The sequence below is a fragment of the Trichosurus vulpecula genome, chromosome 2 (genome assembly GCF_011100635.1).
Source record: "Trichosurus vulpecula isolate mTriVul1 chromosome 2, mTriVul1.pri, whole genome shotgun sequence".
In the NCBI taxonomy this organism is placed as follows: Eukaryota; Metazoa; Chordata; class Mammalia; order Diprotodontia; family Phalangeridae; genus Trichosurus; species Trichosurus vulpecula.
Window position 1 is genome coordinate 119466942 of NC_050574.1, and position 19447 is coordinate 119486388.

Consider the following 19447-nt stretch of genomic DNA (forward strand, 5'->3'; position numbering starts at 1 on the left):
ATTCTTACCTATTCTACTCAGTTCTCTATGTGTTTGAGAAATGAAGCCTTTACCAGAGACATTTGTTGTAAAGATTGTTTCCCAGCTTTCTGCTTTCCTTCTAATCTTGGTTGTGTTGGTTTTGTTTGTGCAAAAGCCTTTTAATTTAATACAATCAAAGTTACCTATCTTACATTTTGTAATGCTCTCTATCTATTGTGTGGTCATGAATTCTTCCCTTCTGCTTAGATCTGTCAGGCAGACTATTTCTTGCTCTTATAATTTGCTTATGGTGTCACCCTTTATGTGTAAGTCATGTACCCATTTTGACCTTATCTTGGCATATGGTGTGAGATACCTAGTTTGTGTCCTATTGTTTTCCAGTTTTCCCAGCAGTTTTGGCCAAATAATAAGTTCTTTTCCCAAAGGCTAAGGTCTTTGGGTTTATCAAACACTAGGTTACTATGGTTATTTACTACTGAGTCTTGTGTACCTAATCTATTCCATTGATCCACCACTCTATTTCTTAGCCAGTATCAGATAGTTTTGATGACTACCGTCTTATAATATAGTGTGATACCTGCCACTGCTAGGCCACCTTCCTTTGTATTTTTTTCCCATTAATTCCTTTGATATTCTTGACCTTCTGTTCTTCCTGATGAATTTTGTTGTTACTTTTTCTAGCTCTGTAAAACAATTTTTTGGTAGTTTGATTAGTATGGTAGTGAATAAGTAAATTAGTTTAGGCAGAATTGTCATTTTTATTATATTGACTCAGCCTACCCATGAGCAATTTGATATTTTTCCAACTGTTTAGATCTGATTTTGTTAATTTGAAAAGTGCTTTGTAATTGTATTCCTATAGTTCTTGGGTTTGTCTTGGCAAGTAGACTTCCAACTATTTTATATTGTTTACAGTTATTTTAAATGGACTTTCTCTTTCTGTCTCTTGCTGCTGGGCTTTGTTGGTCATATAAAGAAATGCTGATGATGTATTTGGGTTTATTTTATATCCTGCAATTTTGCTGAAGTTGTTAATTATTTCAAGCAGTTTTCGAGTTGATTCTTATCTGTGAAGAGTGATAGTTTTGTTTCCTCATTGCCTATTCTAATTCCTTTGAGCTCTTTTTCTTCTTTTATTGCTATAGCTAACAATTCTAGTATTATATTGAATAATAGTTGTGCTAATGGGCATCCTTGCTTCACCCCTGATGTTGGGAAAACCTCTAGCTTATCCCCATTACAGATAATGCTTGCTAGTGGTTTTAGATAGATATTGCTTATCATTTTAAGGAACACTCCCTTAATTCCTCTGCTTTCTAGAGTTTTTATTAGGAATGGGTGCCGTATTTTGTCAAAAGCTTTTTCAGCATAATTATATCTTTATTTCATTGAATGACCACTTTTCCCCTTTGAAGTATTATGCTTAATTTCACTGGGTAAGTGATTCTTGGTTGTAGTCCTAGCTCCTTTGCCTTCTGGAATATCATGTTCCATGACCTTCAATCCTTGCAGTATTTTTTGTTTGACTTGATAGTTCTGAAATTTGGGTATAATGTTCCTTGGAGTTTTTATTTTGGGATCTCTTTCCTGAGGTGATGAGTGGGTTCTTTCAATGCCTATTTTGTCTTCTGGTTCCATGATATCAGAGCAGTTTTCTTTGATAATTTCTTGAAGGAGCTGTCCAGGTCCTCCTTTTGATTATGGCTTTTGGGTAGTCTAATGATTCTGAAATTTTCTCTCCTGGTTCTATTTTCCAGGTCAGTTGTTTTTCCAGTGAGGTATTTTATATTTTATTCTATTTTTTGTTCTTTTGATTTTGTTTGATTGATTCTTGATGTCTCACAGAGTAATTAGCTTCCACTTACCCAATTCCAACTTTTAAGGTGTTGTTTTCCTCAGTTAGCTTTTGTACCTCCTTTTCCATTTGGCCAATTGTACTTTTTAAGGAGTTGTTTTCTTTGGATTCCTTTTCCATTGGGCCAATTCTAAATTTTAGCATTTGTTTTCTCTTTCCAAGCTGTTGACTCTTTTTTCATAAATCTCTTGCATCACTCTCATTTTCTTTTCCCGATTTTTCTTCTACCTCTCTTATTTGGTTTTTAAAGCTCCTTTTTGAGCTCTTCCATGAGCTCTTTCTGGGCTCGAGACCACTTATCATTTTTCTTTGGGGCTTTGCTCATAGGTGTTTTGACATTGTTGTCCTCTTCTGAGTTTGTGTCTAGATCTTTCCTGTCATTATAATAACTTTCTGTGGTCATTTGTTTGTTTTGTTTTGTTTTTTCCCTCCAATCCTTGCCTTTTTTACCTTTTCCCTTTCTTTCAAATTTGAGCTCTGCCCCTGGGGTAGAATGGGGCACTGTCTCAGGCTTCTTGTGCCAGGAGCTATAGGCCCTGGCTGTTTACCTGTTGCTGCACTGAAGCCCATGGGTCTGGTATCTGGTACTGTGCTGAGGCCCAAAATGGCATTTCTGTGTCTGCCTGTTTCCCCCAGCACGTGGGGAACCTGGTGCTGGTGGCTGCCTGTTTGCTTAGGCACCTGTAGGGTTGGTGTCTACCTGTTTGCCCAGGGCTACGCTGAAGCACCTGGCTGCCTGTTTGCCTGGGGCTATGCGTAGATAGTTTTGAGAGCTGATGTCTGCCCAATCCCAGGCTATGCTGAGGCATGGGGGGGGGGGGTCCTGGTCTTAGCATTTGCCTACTTCACCACATTGGGGCTCAAAATCTCCAACTAGTTTGCTGAGGTGGGGCTTGTTGCCAGCTTGCTGGGACACTTCCTGTCCTAGACCACGCTTCCCTTTTACCTGAGTGAGACAGAACTTTCCTGCAAACTTTCCAAGTTTCTTAAGTGAAAAAATTGTTTCACCCCATCTTTTTGCTTGTTCTTGTGTTCCAGGATTTGTTTTGGGGCGCTATTTTATGGTTGTTTAGGGGTGAATATGGGAGAGTCACAACAGTTTCCTGCTTACTCCACCATTTTGGCCCCCAGAAGTCTTATTGGCATTGGCCTCTTCTGTACAAGTTTGATATGTTTCTTAGAGTCACTTGAGTTTGTTAGAGTATCAGCTAATCCCAAGAGGTCAAACAGGAAATGTATCAGGCTTTTGATTACAAAGAGGCAAACAAAATACCCATCAAGAGTTTAATACATGGTCAAAGCATTATTAGTCTGCTGTTTCTTTTGATTTTCACTCTTCTGCCTCATTAGATGCACCTGGAGATGGTGTCTGGCATCAGGAGGATCTGGATTCAAATCCCGCCTTAGACACTTAATAGCTGTGTGACCCCAAAGAAGTCACTCCACTGCTCTTAGTCTCGGGTTTCTTAGTTATGAAATGGGGATAATCATAGCATTTCCCTTAAGCAGAATTGTTCTGAGGTTCAAATGAGACAACATTTGTAAAAAGCATGGAGCACAGTCTTTGGCATGTACCATGTGCTATATAAAAGGGCAGCTAGGTGGTGTAGTGAATAGAGCAATGGGCCAGTCAGGCAGATCTGAGTTCAGATCCCACCTCAGACACTTACTAGGTGTGTGACCCTGGGCAAATCTCCTAGTCCCTGTTTGTCTCACTTTCTCATCTGTAAAATGGGGAGGAAGTCGCTCTAGTATCTTTAGCAAGAAAACCCCATGACATAGTTGGACATGAGTGAATGACAACAACAACAAGGTGCTATATACAAATGTTTATTCCCCTCTCCTTTATTTGAAGCAGGCCAGGCATTGATCTTGATTTTTATAGGTAAAGAAAGTGAGGCTAGGAAAAGGGAAGGTGATTTGCCTTATAATTCTGCCTTTAATACTGTATAACTGTGTGACCTTGAGTATATATACTCATCTTTGATGCTTACTTTCCTCCTGTACGTATAGTAATGTCTATTGAGCATCTACTATATACCAGGCAGTGTTCTAGGAACCAGAGTTAGAAAAACAAAGATAAACCAGTTCCTGCCCTCAAGAAACTTACATTCTATTGGAGAGGATAATGTGTATACATATAAACCTATATTATATATATGCCAAATATATAACTAAGTATAAAATAATTTTGAAGAGAAGACACAGATTAGTAAATATGGAATACATATACAAAGTAAATACGTGATCATTTCCTGAAATAACGGATGAAAAGCTCTTTGTATACTGAAAATCCCATTGTAAATAATAAAGAGGAAATGGGCATGTTAGGCTGTGTAAATTTAGTAAATTTTTTTTTTTAGTTTAAAAAATTCAAAACTGCTTGTATGAATTGCAATGAGATTAGTTACTTGGATTCAAATAAAGGCTAGTTGTCCTTCAAATGATACTTGTCTAAAATATGAGTAGGGCCTATAATGACCCTCTAGTTAGAGAATAGTGAGGTAAGTAATGAGGATCAGGGAAGCAATAATAATGATAAAAAATGAACAAAACATTTTTACTTCAATTGAAAGAAATGTACAAAAAATCTTTCATAAACTCAGACCTAGACAGGATCACAGGATGCTTTCAACTTTCTTTTTTTTCTATTGATGAACCCATCTTCCAGACAGAAACTTTGGTACCATCCTTTACTCTTCTCTCCCCCTCAGTTTGGCCCATCCCATCCATTCCGCTGCCAAATCTTATCAATTCTAACTCAAAAATATCTCTGTGTTGTCTTCAGTCCACTCACAGGGCCACCATTCCTAGCACAGGCTTCTGGAATTTCTCATTTGGACTATTCTAATAGTCTCCTAATGAGATTCCTTGTCTTCATTTCCTCCCACTACAATCCATCCTTCATTGTGCCTCCAAATGAATAGAGCACCAGGACACTCCCCAGCTCCAGTAGCTGCTGGTTGTCTAGATCTAGAGTAACCTTTTTTGTGTCCTGGACTGGCAGTCTGGTGAAGCTTATGGACCCCTTCTCAAAATAGTGTTTATAAATGTATAAAATAAAATACGTAGGGTTACAAAAAGGAATCCAAAGCCACTCCCTCCAGGAAGATTCTCCTGATCCATGCAACCCAAAGTGATCTTTCTTTGGTATGAACCCCTATTATCCGCTGCCTCTCCCTCTCCTGTGGTTTTTGTCACACTGTGCCATGTGTTGTAGGTTATATAAGTCTTTCCCCATCTATTAGAAAGGCACAAAGGGGACCAATTATGTGGAAATAGTCTATCTATCATCTACCTATCTACCGATTTATCATCTACTTCTCTCTTCTATCATCTATCAATCTCCTATCTATCTATTACTATCATGTATCAATTTGCCATCTATCTATCATTTATCTACCATCTATCACATCTCTCCCTCTCTCTCTCTCTCTCTCTCTTTCATTTAGTGTAAAAAAAAATCACAGCCCTCTGCTCTAGCATAAAATATAAATTCTTGCTCTGGCATTTAACATCTCCTCCCTCCCCTAGGGGTACCTCCCTTTCCAATTTCATTTTATGTTACTCCCCTGTATGTTCCAATCAGAATAGGCTTCTTAATTCCCAAACTTGACACACAGTGTCCTTACTCAATACATTCGTACATGCTGTGTCACCCACCCCAATCCCTAAGCCCATGCCTAAAATGTATGCCCTCATTATCTCTGCCTTTGTAAATCCTCTTCCTTTAATGATCTATTCAGGGGAAACATTCCTTGATCCTCCCAGATATGGGAAAGGAATATGCATGTATCAACTATGTGCTGTGGCTAAGCACTTCACAAACATTATCTTATTTGATCCTCATAACAACCCTGGGAGGTAAATGCTATTATTATCTCAATTTCACAGTTGAGGCAACTGAGGTTTCCTCAGACAGAGGTCAAGTGACTCACCCAGGGTAACACAGCTAGTATCTGAATTTGAACTCAGGTCTTCCTGACTCTAGGGCCAGCGCTCTATCTACTACATCACCTGGCTGCAGGGAGAGGGTTCTCTTCCTCCTCAAATTTTCCTAGAGCACTTTGTCTGGATCTCTTTTGCCCTCCACCCCTACCTTGTGTTTATATACATGTTGTCTAACTGTAGTAGAATATACCATTTGACATTTCTCATGCACCTCTTATTGAGTAAAGGCCAAAAAGGGTAACTGAAGAGTTGTTGATTCTTGGACTCAAAGCTCAGGCATCATCAGGTTACTTATTTTACCCTGGAGAGATCTGAGACTCAGAAAAAAGAAGGGAGCTTTCCAAGGTCACAGAGATCAAAAATAGCAGAGCAATCATTTAAATCCAGATTTCACGATGAGTGCCTCTTTAATATGGCATTTTGTGATTTTTCCCCATTGCCTGACTTTTCTCTGTGTACATTCATGTATTTCCCTCCACACACATTCATTCATTCACCAAGCAGTCTTTAAGCACCTACCATGTGCCAGGCACTGTGCTTAGTTCTGGGCACCCAAAACCAAAACAAAGCAAAAGGAAATAGTTCCTGTCCTCAAGGAGCTGGGAAAATACCATGCACACAGATGGGTAAATATAGAGGAAGTACAAAGTAAAACTGAGATCTCAACTAGGGGAAATCAGGCTAGGTCACCTATAAGAGTTGATCCTTGAGATGAACCCAGAAGGATTAGGGCTTCTCTGAGGTAGGAGTGAGGGGAGAGGGCATTCCAGGCATGGCAGACAGTCTGTGCATAGGAATGGGGATAGGAGATGGAATGTCATGTATGGCAAGTGGACCAGATTGGAAGTAATGTAAAGTGTGTGAAGGAAGCGGAGGGTGATATGTGGTAAGCCTGGAAAGGCAGGATGAAACCTTATGGACCTTTAATGCTAAACAGTGGAGTTTGTATTTTATTTTATCCTAGAAACAAGAGGGAGCAGGTCACATGGCCAGACATTGCTTTAGGAATATCGGTTTGGCAGCTGAGAGGAGCACAGATTGGAGAAGGGAGAGCCTTCAGTCAGGGAGACCAAGTAGGAGGCTATAGTTAGAGTCCAAAAGAGAAATGGTAAGCACATGAACATGTGAGGGACAGAAAAGGGTGGTTGTGTGATGTGGAAGTAGAATCAAGGATTTTGTGGATTAGATATGGGGGGGAAGGAGAGGGATGTGTCAAGGATGGCTCCAAATTTGACAGCCTGGATGACTGGAAGGAGCATGGTGACCTCCATGGAAGTTCAGGAGAGGATTTGAGAAGAAAGGCCATGACTTTTGTTTTGGGCTGGTTGAGTTTGAGATGCCCATGGCATGTCCATTGTGGGGAGGGAGTTGTGGGCTAAAACTCAGGAGAGAGCTGAGGGCTAGATATGAGGACTGGGCAGTCATTTTCATAGAGATTATAATCGAACCAATGGGATCCGATATGTATATCTGTGTACATGTGTGTATGAAAGAGATAGAGACAGAGAGAGACACACAGACAGAGAGAGACGCCAAGAGAGAGAGACACACACACAGAGAGAGAGAGAGAGAGAGAGAGACAGAGATAGAGACACACACACACACACACACAGAGAGAGAGAGACAGAGAGAGACAGAGACAGAGAGATAAAGAGAGAACTCAAGACAGAGCTCAGGGCTATACTCACACTTGGAGGGGCATGGATGTTGATCCTGCAAAGAAAACTGAGGAGTGGTTGGTCAGACAGGTAGTAGAAGAACCAGGAGGGAACATTGTCATGAAAACCCGGAAAGGACAGAGAATTCAGGAAGAGAGGTTGGTTAACAATGTTGGATATAGCAGAGAGATCAAGAAAGATGAGGATTGTGAAAAGACCATTGTATATGATAATTAAGACATCATTGGTAACCAGTGGTTTACAATTAGAATATATTATATTTATTACTTATTAGTTGTATGATGATGGGAAAGTCACTTCCCTTCTCCGGTACTTAGTTTTTCCACCTATAAATTTGGCACAGTGATACAGAATTTTAGAGCTAGAAAAGATCTTAGGACAGGCTGCCAGAATTGGGAAGAGATATTTACTAGCTGTGGGTCTCTGGGCAAATGAGCCTTAATGTTCTTCTCTGGAAAATAGGTGATAATAGCACCTACTTCATAGGGTTGTTGTGAAGATCAAGTTGTGTAAAGCATTCCATAAACCTTAAAACTCTATGTAAATGCTAGCCATTACAAAAGTGCTTTAATTTTTAAACATGCTAGCTATTTAAAAAGTTTAAAGGGGTGTGTGTGTGTTTGTGTGTGTGTGTATGTTTGTGTGTGTGTGTGTGTATGTGTGTGTGTGTGTGTTCTTACAGTTTGGGTTCTAAGGGTCTTTCTAGCTCTTACAGTTTATATTCTAAGAGTCCTTCCGACTCTGACACTGTGTTCTAATGTCCTTAGAAGGACTGCCCAGTCCTTCCTTAGAACGCAGCTCTGATGTTCTGTGTTCTAAGGTTCCTTCAGCACTGATGTTTGTGTGTGTGTGTCCCAATCTATGCTGGTGTAGCCAATATCCCCACTACTAAGAAAGTCACAAATATTTTTAACCACTACAGAAAACTTGTTCTCTAAGTGTCCTCTCAGCTCTAAAATTCCATGGATTGACGGGCTGGGTGATGGACAAATGGGGAATTCACACAACCACAAGGTGGCAGCACTGGAAACAGCAATAAGCAGCCAGGTCCTGGGCCAAAATCCTGTTCTGTCTCTGAGGATCCAGAGCTGGCAGGGACCTTAGACATGATTCAGTCCAATTTTTTAATTTTTTAAAATTAGGAGATTGAGGCCCAGGGAAGGGAAATGACTTGTTCACATACCTAGTAAATACAGGAGACAGATATTTCCTGCCTCTAGGTCTGGCAGTCTTTCCACTGTCCAACACTACTTCCTGAGATAGCTGTAAAGAAAGGTTCAGACATGAGGAATACTACTAGGAAAAAATAACTTCCAACCAGTGGTAGGAGTTAGAGAAGCCTTCATGGAGGAAGTGGATTCTGGGAATGGAAGTTCCATGAAGGCAGAGATTGTCTCAACTTTGCATTTGTATTTTCAGTGCCTAGTCCAACATCTAGCACATAGTAGGCCCTTAAGAAATGCTTGTCGATTGAGTTGGGCCAGGAAGAAAGGAGGTAGGGGAAGGAGTCTATTCCAAGCATTTTTGTATGTATAGGGGAAGAACATGAGCCAGAACACACGGGAGAGGGCAAATGAATCCGGAAGAGGAACGGAGAATTATACGACTTAGCTAATGTATAGATCAGATACTTTTAATCTTTTTTATGTGTCAGATTCCTTTGGCAGACTTAGAGAAATGTTTTAAAATAATTGAATGAAATGTTAAATTTGAATTAGAGGTTAGTGAAAATAAAGATTATTTTTTCCCTATCTGGGGCTTATGAAACAATGGGTTAAGAACCCCTGGTGTACAGTATGTGCAGGGCCTAATGTCATACAAAATTCCAAAGCAGGTTGAAACAAGATCGTGCAGGAGATTGAATACGGAAATGAGTATTTTATTCAATTCAATAAGCAGTTGTTAAGCCCCTATCATCTGGCAGACGCCATACTTGTGTTGGCGCTTGTAAAACAATTCCCTCCTTCAGCAGGTAATGGGGAGCCAAGGAAGTTTTTTGAGTGAAGGAAAGGTGATTATGAAAGCAGATCAGGTAGATGACTTGGGGAGCATGCGAAGGGTGGATTGGACAGGGGATAAACTGAAGGTAGTAAGAACACTGTGGAGACCATTACAATATCCCAAGGGAGATGCAATGGAGTCCATGAACTAGGGTGGCTATGTGGAAGTAAAGAGGAAGAGATGGGGGTGAGAGAAATTTAAGAAGCAGAAAAGGGAGATGTGGCAGATGTCTGGTTGTGTGTGTATGTGTGGAGGGGTGGAGGGAGGGAAGGTGAAGGAGAGAAAAGAATCAGAAATGACTCCACAATGGCAAGCTGCTAGGCTGGGGAGGTGGCACGTTATCGTTAGAAATTGAGACGCTGGGGGGAGGGCAGGTTTGGGGGTCAGGTGATAAATTCAGTTTTAGATGAGTTGAATCTGAGGTACAGGTATTGACCCCCCTCTCTGCTGGCGAGAGTCATCTGTATGAGGCTGACCATCGAATCCATGATAGTGGATGAAGACACCAAGGGAGGGATTGTAGAGATCTAAGGATAGAACCTGTGGGGGAACATTCATGTTTGGGGGGAGGGCAGGAGAGATTAGGAATCAGAAAAGAAGGAGCAGTCAGAATGATAGGAAGAGAGCCAAGAAAATACAGTGAAGTAGCAGGCAAGAGAGGACATGATAACAAGGTGGTGGTGGGACAATGTCAAATGCCACAGAAAGGTCAATGATAAGGAGGATAAATTTGGTCACTAATGACCTTGGAGAGGTCAATTTTGTAAAGAGGTAAGGATAGAACTCCTTGAGAGTAGGGACTGTTTTTTGCCTTTCTTGTATTATCAGTGTTTTGCACAGTGCTTGGAATTTCATAGGCACTTAGTAAATGCTTGTTGACTGAATGACTGGGTGATGAGAGGTTAAGGAAGGAGTGTGCTAGAACCAACTTGAACTGGCTCAAAAGAGTTGATGGTTAAATTGTCAGCACAGATTACATCATGGAAATCAGCAGATCCTACAAATCAGAGTTTGATTGGTTTCTTTATCATCTAAACTTTAGAAGAAAATGTTACTAATGCAAATTAAACTTAAAAATGTGTTGTGTATACTTTTTTTCCTTGTAGAAAGTCAGTTGTTAAACATTTATCAGCATACCACTGGGTGGAGGTGTTGAGTATTAACTACTCTTGCTAGGAGCTGAACACATTTATAGGTTGTATAAGAGAGAGCGACAGAGAGAGAGAGACAGACAGAGAGAGAGAGAGACAGAGACAGAGAGAGAGAGAGAGAAAGAAAGAGAGAGACAGAGACACACACACACAGAGACAGAGAGAGAGACAGAGACAGAGAGAGACAGAGACAGAGAGACAGAGAGAGAGACAGAGAGAGAGAGAGACAGAGACAGACAGAGAGACAGAGACAGACAAAGACAGAGACAGAGAGAGACACACACAGAGAGAGAGATAGACATAGACAGACAGATACAGACACAGAGACAGAGAGACAGACACAGAGACAAATAGAGAGACAGACAGACACAGACACAGACAGAGCAGATATAGACAGAGACAGAGAGACATGGAGAGAGACTCACAAAGAGAAAGAGATACAGATAGGAGAAAGGGGGTGAGAGAGAGGGAGAGAGAGAGAGAGAGAGAGAGAGAGAGAGAGAGAGAGAGAGAGAGAGGAGACACAGAGAGAGAGGAGACAGAGATACACAGAGAGAAAAAACACATAGAGAGACACAGAAACTCAGACAGAGACAGAGACATAGAGAGAGAGAGAAGATAGAGACAGAGAGACATAGAGACACAGAAAGACTCAGAGAGAGACAGAGAGAGAGGAGAGAGACAGAGATTGAAAATGTGTGTGAGAGAAGAGATAATTAATAGAGTAAGTTTAGGAAGAGAACAGGGGGAATGGAATAGAGGCTGTAGGAGGAAGAATTAGTCTTAGCAAGACTATGGATTATTTCTTCTGAATGTGGAGGGAAGGAGGGAATGAGCTGAAAGGACTTGAGGCCATGTAGTCCTCTTTCTCCCTGACCTCCATCAAAGCCTGCCCATTCAGTCAATGATTCCAGTCAATATCCTCTAAATGAAGCATGTATGTGAAACCTTGGTCAGGTAATTTTAACTCTCATGGCCTCAGATTCCCTTTCTGTAAAATGAGGAGGGTTGAAGGGGGTGCTCTCTAACAGTCTCTGCAGGAATAGCGTTTTATGGTTCTATGATGTTAAGTTCTTCAATTCTAGGCATCTAAGATCCCTTGTTTCCAAGACTGGGATTTAAGATTATGTTTCTAAGATCTGATTTCCTGAGAGTTTAGAACAATGAATCTCTCATGAAATAAACACTTCACTTGTAAACAGGAGCTTATCCTGGGGATTGTATATACTCTGTATACACAAGCGCATGTCTGCAACAGGCCAACGGTAAAATGACCATATATTATATTGACTATAATATCCAGGGAGGGGCAGAAGTCATTATACGCACGCATAGTTTATGTTGATATGAAGAGAAATGAGTCTGGAAATTACTTTTAAGTACAAACATGAATTAAACATGCTAGATTGTTTGCATAGTGACTTTTACATCACCCTACTTAACTTACTTTATCTTATGTAGCACATGGATATTTACCGCATCTTGTTTGCTCAGGACCATCACGAGTACTGGTATAGGAGACACTTTTATTATCTCTTATAAAGAAAGCATCATAAACAAAGATGTTTATGACAAGGAAATGCAGAAGAGCGAGTGTGGACTGAGGATCAGAAGGCCTAGATTTGAGTCTTGGCCCTGCAATTATTCTGCTTAATGATGTTGGACAAGTCACTTCACTTTTTGGGGCCTTGGTTTACCCATACATAAAATTCAAGGATTAGACAATGTGCTCTTTAAGGCCTTCTCAGCTTTGATATTCTATGTTCTAAGGCCCCTCCCAGCTCTGACAGTTTCTGTTCTAGGGCCAGCTCTGACATTTTCTGTTCTAAGCGCCCTTCCAGTTCTGACATCCTGTGTTCTAAGGGCCCTCCCAGCTCTGACAGTCTATGTTCTAAGGCCCCTCCCAGCTCTGACAGTCTGTGTTCTAAGGCCAGCTCTGACATTCGGTGTTCTAAGGCCCCTCTCAGCTCTGACATTCTCTGTTCTAAGATCCTTTCCATCTCTTGCCCTTTATATTCTTATTGGGGTTAGATTAGGGAATGGGGTTGGCCCTGGAAAGAAGACGGAGTCTCCTGAGGAGATGGAACAACTGGTCAGAGATGAATTTTTCTTGCTAGTCTCTTCTGTTTCTGTGGCACTGCTCTATTCTGGTTCACCTCTTACCTGTCTGACCTGACTCCTCATCCACATCACACTCACTGTGGGTGTCCTCCAGAGCTTGGCCCTCTTCTCTTCTCCCCCTATATTATTTCACTTGGTGATCTCGTCAGCTCCCATGGATTCAATGATCTCCTTTATGCTGATGATTCTCAAATCTACTTATTTAGCCCTAACCTTTCTCCTAACTTCCAGACTTGAATCCCAACTTCTTATTGGATGTCTAGGACTAAATGTTCCCTGAATCTTAAACTCAACATGTCTAAAATAAAACTCATTATCTTTCCCCCAAAGCCTCACTGTTTCTCAATTTCCCTATTACTATCCAGGGCACCACTACCCTCCCAGTCCCCCAGGCTCAAAACTTAGGTGTTGCCCTTGACTCCTCACTCTCCCATCCTCTGCCACCCCCCATCCAATCTGTTGACAGGTCCTGTCTATTTTAGCTTTGTGATACCTCACATATATGCCCCCTTCTGTCCTCTAACCACTCTGGTGGACGTTCTAATTATCTCATACTTGGAGCACACTTGGTCTCCCCGCTCTGTTCCACTCTCTGTACAGCTGCCAAGTTGGTCTTCCTAAAGCACAGACCTGACCATATCATCTCCCTACCCCCATTAGCTTCCTATCATCTCCAGGATCAAATATAAACTTCCCTTTTTGGCATTCAAAATCTCTTCATGACTTGGCTCCTTCCTGTGTTTCCAGTCTTCTTATACCTTACTCACCCCCATGCACTCTGCAATCCAGTTACACTGGCCTCCCTTGGTGTCCTATGAACAAGACCCTCCATCTCTCATCTCTGGGCATCTTCTCTGGCGATTCCCCATGCCTGGAATGCTTTTCTTTCTCATCACCACTTCCTGGCTTTCTTCTAGGCCCCTCTAAAATCTCATCCTCCACAGATGTCCCAAACCCTGTCCCAACCCCTCCTAATTCTTGTGGCTTCCTTCAGTTAATTATTTCTTATTTATCCTGTATAAAGTTTGTTTGCTTTTTGTCTCTCCCATTAGACTGTGAGCTCCTTGAGGACAGGAACTGGTTTTTTTTGCCTTTCTTTGTATTCCTAAGGTTTAGCACAATGCCCTGTACATAGTAGGCTCATATGTTTGTTGAATGAGTGACTGGCCAGAAGGGACAGACCACAACTTCTCACCTTCTCATAGGGTATGAAGGGCTGATCCTTGGTACGATGAGAGTATGAGGTCAAAAGAAATATTATAGAACTTCTTGGGGGTACACTCTGGTCTGACATCTTAACTTTTGGAGTGATTGCTAGGGCACAGGTGGGGAAGCTACAAGTGGAGAGAGAATATAGACCAAAATAAAAGCAACTTCTCCTTGGAAAGGACTGCTAGATGGTGCAGTGGATAGAGTGCCAGGCTTGGAATCAGGGAGATCTGAGTTCGAATCCAGTCTCAGACATTTACTAGCTATGTGACCCTGAGCAAGTCATCTAACCCTGTTTGCCTCAGTTTCCTCATCTGTAAAATGAGCTGGAGAAGAAAATGACAAATCACTCCAGTACCTTTGCCAAGAACACCCCAAATAGGGTCAGGAAGAGTCAGATATGACAGAAACAACTAAATAACAACTCTTTGGAAAAGAATTGAGAACAGAGAGATGGGACTTCATTCAGGAGCAGAGGAAGGAGGGAGGAGAGTTTATCTACAATTTGCCTTATCCAACCCACCTGCCTAGCCTTATCTAATACTATTCCTTTTACATGTTCCCTGTTCCACCCAAACAAAAATGTTCTCCATCCCCTTTTCTTGTCTTACACTTTCTACGCCTTTGCTTATTTGGTCTCCTGTACTTGAAATGAGTTCCCCTTTCTTTCTTCCCCCACTCCCCCAACTCACACACATGATCACACACACACACACACACACACACACACACACACACCACACACACTGTCTCCATAAAAAGTGTTCATCTCTGCTCCTTGCTCCCTTGGGCAAATAACTTCTGCTCTATGGGCCTTGGTTTCCTCATTTGTAACATAAGGGTGTTGGATTAGATGGTCCTTAAGACCCCTTCAAACTCTCAATCTATGATCCTGTGGGAGTGATCCTGTGATGTGTTAAAGTCCCTCTCTTCAGGGCAGCTAGGTGGTGCAGTGAGTAGAGCACCGGCCCTGGAGTCAGGAGGACCTGAGTTCAAATTTAGCCTCAGACACTTGACACATGTACTAGCTGTGTGACCTTAGGCAAGTCACTTAACCCCAATTGCCCTGCCTTCCCACCTCCAAAAACAAAACAAAACAAACAAAAAATAAAATCCCTCTCTTCTTTAATGGTCTAAATCAAGATGGTATCTCCCCCAAGCAGCCTTGCCTGACTCTTCTCTTATTCCTGTCCTCACATCTGGCTCATCCTGCCTCACCCAGAGCTATGGCTGGCCTGGGAACTTTCCTGAAAATAGAGGTTCCTTTCAGAACCAACCAATCAGAGGAAGGGGCTTCCAGAAAGAAGGGATCTTCCAGGGTGAGAATGATGATGAGATAGATTGCTTTTCCAGCATGAGAAGACTTCCGGGATGAATTACCCTGTCTTATTTACAGAAGCTTTTTGATAAATGTTTGTTAAATTGAATTAATACTGCCATTTTTTTCATTCACCTCATTTTGCCATACATATACCAGCTCCTCCTTCTCCTATAGATGCTCCTTCATCTACAAGAAAGGACCGGATGAGACCTGCCCCCCACCCCCAACAGATGCTAAGATTCTCTGAATGACTAATTCGGAGAATCTATGATTCCAGAGTCCACTGTTCCAAGATTCTATGATTTTAAGACCCGGTGATTCTATGAGTCTAACATTCTCTGATTTTTTCATTCTCAGACGCTCTATGTTTCTCGGTGTTTCTAAGAGTCCAGGTTCTCTGATTCTAGGACTCTAATCCAGGCTCTAAACACCAGATGTCCCATCAGTGGCTTGATGATTCTCCCAGTCTCCCCATTGGTCTCCCCAGTAAGCTTCTTGAATTCAGAGATTGTCTCGTGCTCGTTTTTCCATCCTCAGTCCCTCTTGCAGTGTATGGGACGTTAAGTGATCAGTGAATGCTTGCTGAGTTGTGTTGAATTGAATCGTGGTCTTTCTCCTCTCCCATCCATTTTCCGTATGTTGTTCAGTTGTGCCTGAGGGACTCTTGATGACCTGTCTGGGGGTTTCCTGGCAAAGATACCGAAGCAGTTTGCCATTTCCCTCTTCAGCTCCTTTTATAGTGGAGGAACCTGAGGCAAACAGGGTTAAGTGGCTTGCCCAGGGTCACACAGCTAGTAAGTACCTGAGGCCACATTTGAACTCATAAAGATGAATCTTCCTGACTCCGGGCCCTGTGTTCTATCCACTGCACCACGTGGCTGCCTTATTTTCCACATAGCTATTCAAATAAGGCACGTTCTCTGTTCTAAGGCCCCTTCCAGCCCCGACAGCACGCTCTGTGTTCTAAGGCCCCTTCCAGCCCCGACAGCACGCTCTGTGTTCTAAGGCCCCTTCCAGCCCTGACAGCACGTTCTATGTTCTAAGGCCCCTTCCAGCCCCGACAGCACGTCCTGTGTTCTAAGGCCCCTTCCAGCCCCGACAGCACGCTCTGTGTTCTAAGGCCCCTTCCAGCCCTGACAGCATGTTCTATGTTCTAAGGCCCCTTCCAGCCCTGACAGCACGTCCTGTGTTCTAAGGCCCCTTCCAGCCCTGACAGCATGTTCTATGTTCTAAGGCCCCTTCCAGCTCTACGTTCTAAGGTTTGCAAAGTGCTTTACGAACGTCACCCCCTTTTTTCCTCGCAACAACTCTGGCAGGTGAGTGTCATTCTCATTTCCATTTTGTCGATGAGGAAAGTGAGGCAAGCAGAGGTTAAGCAGCTTGCCCAGGGTCCCCCACCTAAGAAGTAACTGAATGAGGGCTTGCTCAGGTCACTCACCATTGCTTCTGGCTCTGCCACCTGGAGCTAGATAGAACAAGTCTTATCTTTCTTCCAGATGATGGCCCTTCGAAGATATCTTCCCACTCCTGAGTCTTCTTTTCTTCAGACTAAACATTCTCCTTCCCAAAATAACAAACGGTACAGGCTAAGTGAGTGTGAGCTAGGATTTTGAACTAAATGGGACTTAAGATGTCATTCACACCTGCCCTCTCATTTTACAGATAATCAGTCTTAAAGAAGTCATGTGACTTGTTCAAGGCCACGCAGACCAAATACCTAAGTGCCAGATCCAGGGTCAAATCCAGGTCATAGAACTTTAAATTTGGAAAGAGCCTCAGGGGTCATCTCATTCAACCCATGTCACAGAGGAATCCCTACTTAACATGGCTGACAAGGAGTCGTATCACTTCTTGAAGCCAAAGACATCCAGGAAGGGGATGTCCGCCATCTCCAGAGGCAGTGAATTCCACTTGGGGGTTAAGAAATTTTTCCTGACATCAGGCCTAAATTGACCCCTTTATAACTTCTCCCCATTCCTCCTGGCCCCTCTGGGGCCAAGGAGAACAAGTGTGGTGCTTGTATCATATGTCTCTCTCCAAGTCTTCTCTAGGCTAAATATTTCCAGTTCCTTTAAATGAATAAAGTCTCTTTGCTGCCTTGGTTCCCTCCTCTGACTGTCTCCCAGCTTCTCAATGTCGCTTCTCTAGTGGGAATGTGAGCAGTGGGGATGATGGGTCCTTCCACTCCAGGTCCAAGGATTTTTTTTTACTATAGCACCATGCTGCTTCCCAATGTTAATGGTTGATATTATTCCAGACCAAGGCAAACACTTGGCTTAAAGGGTGCCTTGAATTCCTTCCTGAGCCCTAAGAGGCGAGTCATGGCCCAAAACTGGGGCAGAGAGCACAGCTGAAGCTTGTCTCTTCCCATTAGACAGGTCTGGGCAGAATGTAGGCAGCTTCACTTGGGGTCTCAGGTCAGTAACCTTCTTACACGTGGAGGCCCTCATTGGACAAACAAAAAGGCATAGCTGTTCATAGGGAAATTATCTGGAGGCTCTTGGACCACAAGCTCGGCATGACTTAGTGCATGATGGGACAACTTCGAAAATGATATGGGATTTTAGGCTTCAAGACTAGTCACAGTGTTCAGAGCAGAGGCCCTTGTTAAATTCCACCAACAGCGTTCAGTTGTGGCTGCTGACTTTTAGGAGGGGCACCAGAAGCTGGAAAACCTTCAGAAGATTAGGGTAGGTCAAGAAGGTCAGAAGTCATCAGAGGCTGAGAGGGGCTTAGAGATACATCATCTGGCCCAATCCCTTCATAATCTAGATGAGGAAACAGGCTTTGAGAGAGGACCACCTCGGGTCAACACCCTGGGCTCCAAACTTGTGGCAGCTGTTCTCTTCTTGAATTGATTGTGTAATCGGCTAACCGCACCTTGTCACCTGTGGAAGGAATGTGCTGGTAAGTGTTTAACAACCAGCTCTCCAAAAAAAAAGCATGTTACAACCTACCCTTAAGCTTAATTTGCATTGTTAACATTTCCCTGTCACTTTCTTAAGTCTAGACAGACCAACAAAGTAATAAATCAAGCCCTGGTTTGCAGTGTTTGCTAGTTTCCAAGGGTGAAAATGCTCATATTGGAAGCTGAGCAGATTTGAGCTGGCTCCAGCATACTCCTGTCTCAGTGATATTTTTACTACAACAGGGTGATGCCAGGTTGTTCACTGACTGGCATTTAAAGACAAGCCCCTGCTTCTATTTTGAATCAGAATATGTAAGAGTTGGAAGGGGTTCTAGAGGCTCTCTGTTCCAGGGCTTCTTTACCTTTTGTTGTGTTGTGGATCCCTTGGGCAAGCCTATGGACTTCTCAGAATTATGTTTTTAAATGCATTAAATAAAATAAATAGCATGACAAAAGAAAGCAAATATATTGAAAGTTTTATATATACATGTATTATATATATGTGTGTATATGTATATATATATATATTTATATAGATGTATATATAGCAGCTAGGTGATACAACGGATAGAGTGCTAGTCCTAGAGTCAGGAGGACCTGAGTTCAAATCCTGCCTCAGACACTTACTAGCTGTGTGACTCCGGGCAAGTCACTTAACTTTGTTTACCTCAGTTTCCTCATCTGTAAAATGACTGAAGGAGTAAATGGCAAACCACTCCAATATCCTTGTGAAGAAAAGCCCTAAATGGGTCACGGTTGGACATAACTGAAATAACTAATAACTGTACAACAACCCTATGTGTGTGTATAATGTGTACATATTATATATGTGTATCTATGGTAATTTTGCTGTATATTTTAATACACATATGTATATATTCCACTATGTATATGTACATATATGTGTGTGGTGGATGGGTATATATATGTAATATAGACACAGATATACATATATATGTGTGTATACACACACACACACACCTGAAGTTTATGGGCTTCAAGTTAAGAATCTCTGGTCTAGGCCAGCCACTTCATCTTATACTTAAAGTAAGTGCCCTAGATCAGGATAGTGACTGGTTCAGGGTCAAATAGATCTAGTGGCGGAATTCGTCATAGAAATTCTGAACTGGGGGTCCTTAGTGGATATGCAGTCCAACCCATATCTGAAAAAGACTTCTCTCCATCGCTTGCCTGGCAGTCAGCCTTTGCTTGAAAGCCTCTAAGGAGGGGGCCACCACTGCCTTCCTGTATAGCTTGCTCCACTCTGGG